The following is a 2,892-nucleotide window of genomic DNA, read 5'->3' on the forward strand; positions in this document are numbered from 1 at the left end:
TAAACATTTTCAGGTGCTCCATAGAACTTTTCTGCTTCACTAACAAATGCTGAAGTGAGCAGTTTTCATCATAGTGGAGACAACTGTGAAGGTGGTGGACACACACACACACACACACACACACACACACACACACACACACACACACACACACACACACACACACACACACACAAAACATAGCTCATGATAGGAGGTTATAGCACAGACAGCTGCTGTGCTTTCTCAACCAGCAGAGCAGAGGGAAGTCCTTAAAAGCCATCCAAGCCAGGAAAGGATCTGCTTCTGATGAATCACCACCTCCTCCTCTTCCTCCTCCTCCTTCTGTTGCTCATCACTCCTTCTGCAGCTCTCCTCCCTATGCTCCTGAGGTGTAAAGCTGTAATATTGATTCAGCTGGCTAACTGCTCTCCCTGTGTACCCTGTTAGAGAAGCTGAAGTCTTTCTTTAGTCGTTTACAAATGCTTGCTCCAAAAAAGACTTTCAGGACTTTTCACATTGGCATTAATTTGGCAAAACGCCTCCAGAACTCTCAAATAGTGTCAGTTGTAATAGACAGTTTTGCTAAAGTATACAGTTTGGAGAGCTTTTCCCCTTTAAAAAATACAAATTGAAATCTTATCTTATTGTTTTTTCTCTAATATTAAAATTTGCTTTATGATCTGAATGAATGAAGTTTGACAATTATACAAAAAAAATGTAAACTCGGGAGCACTGTGCACTTTTCACAGCACTGTGTAGTATAAAAGTATCATTTTTAAACTCTATACAAGCATAGAAAGTATAATTTAGAAAAGAAAACAGTTGTGATGAGCTGCTCTCCTTAGCTTGTGGCACAGCAATTTAGCCCGAGGCCTCGCTATAGGCTCGAATTGTAAAAGAGTAATATTTGTGCAGATGATGGCAAACCAGAAAACAAGTGACAACCTTAAAAAAAGACATGAAATAAACCTGTTTCAGCCATATTTAAAATGGTGTGTCAGTGCCAAGTGACGACCGCAGCATTGCTGCATTCTGTGGAAGAAGGGCAAACACATTTTTACAGCAACGCCACAACTTTCTAATTCATGCTTAACAATTATGCTTAGTACTTTATGGCAGTTACGTTGTCGTGTCATTAAACGGTGAGCTGTAATTGAAAAGGTGTACTGGAGGCTGTTACTGGTGCTATACATGTTTATAAATTCACCTTGCAAGTGTCAAATAAAATCTTTATGGTGTGTTCTTGGGATGCAGTGCTAAATTTTTATCAGTCTAATCCGTAAAATGAACTGCTACAGCCTCAGTAAGTGGACAGTCTCATCTGCATATTCAACTCTGCATAGAAAGAAAAGAGGGGGTGGAAGACTTGACAGTAACTTATAATGTGCCTAATACTTTGTGAAGGCTTTAACAATATGAAGACCTGTTTGAAGCAAAGACTGTGACAAGCAAAAATAAGTAAATGACTTTTTCCCCCTGACATTTGCTTCTACTGAAAGTCGATTGTATAACTACTGTTTACCACAAGTACTTCTGTTTCCATGAATGTTGGTAACACATGTGTAATTTGATCTTAACCTGAATATGACACTGAATGCAACATTTTTCAAGCACTTACAGTGGTGTTGCCATGCACTGCAGCTCATTTCTAATCATCCCAGTTGGTACTGGGTCAACTGATTGTGGGTTGTCCAGGGCAACACATCATCATTCCCTTACAGAGCCTGGAGGAGTGTTTAGGCTTGCTATCCAGCTGGAAAGAAAACAACAGATGGGACAGATTTTTGCTGCGGGATGTTGTGGTAGGTATGCTGGTTAATTCTGGTTAAGTGGCCACTAATATCACCAGTGGCAGGTTCTCCACCATGCTTTTCACACTGGGAACTCCTGAAATTCCGGTGCCCGTTACTGAAATATGTGTAACAACATTTACGAAGCATATTATCATTGCTATTGTTGGACATTTAATTCTGTGTTACCCTGCATCAGATTGGCGACCTGTCCAGGGTGTTCCTCTGGCCATATGGTAGCTGGGATAGGCTCCATTCCCCCCAGGACACTGATACAGATGAGCACGGGGGCTGTCAAACATGCAACTGTAGACATTTTATAAGTCCCAACAAAGGAGTGCTTTCAGTGGATCATCACCACAGAGAGACAGGTCCAGCCCAAACACTGCCTTTCAGTAGACCCAAGAGGAGACTCGCTGGAAATAATTGCAGACAGACTGAAAGAAGTTTATAATGTTTCACTGACTCAATAACATCACAGACCTGAAGAAAGAGGTTATAATCTGAATAAAAGGAACCTTGAATAAGGTTTCATCCAAGGCTGCAACAGAACAGAAGCAAAAGGACTTAAGTGTATGTAAAATAATTGCGTATCCTCTTTAGGGTGGCAGGTGGGCTAGAGCCGATCCCACCTGTCATTGGGTCAAAGGTGCTGTAGACCTTGGATAGTGAAATGACTTTTCACAAACACAATCACAATCACGGTCAAATTAGACTCACCAATTAACCCAACATGCATGTCTCCAGAATGTGGGAGGAAGCCCCAATATGCACAGACAACCCATTCAAGCATGAAGGAAACGTGTTATTACGATTATGGACAGTTCAAGGAAAGTTTGGTCTGAACCTCTGATTGAGGGAGATGAACATGTAAACAAGTTTTCCTCCACATGGACTCAAACTTTCCACAAAAATGCTTAAAATAATAACACTTATCCAAGGAGAAGACTTTGATCACCTTCAGTTATGGTGTGAGAGCTAACCACACAGTGAATGGGAGACAGATACATAAAAAGAAGTTAAAAAGTTAAAAAAACTTTGTAGTAAAGGATAAAAAGTCACTGAACTCTTTAAAAACAAGCTTTTTTCGGTGAGACAGACGATAAACCACAGCACAGAA

Source organism: Pundamilia nyererei, unplaced genomic scaffold, assembly GCF_000239375.1.
Source record: "Pundamilia nyererei isolate P.nyererei 1_Seehausen unplaced genomic scaffold, PunNye1.0 scaffold00198, whole genome shotgun sequence".
NCBI classification, from domain to species: domain Eukaryota; kingdom Metazoa; phylum Chordata; class Actinopteri; order Cichliformes; family Cichlidae; genus Pundamilia; species Pundamilia nyererei.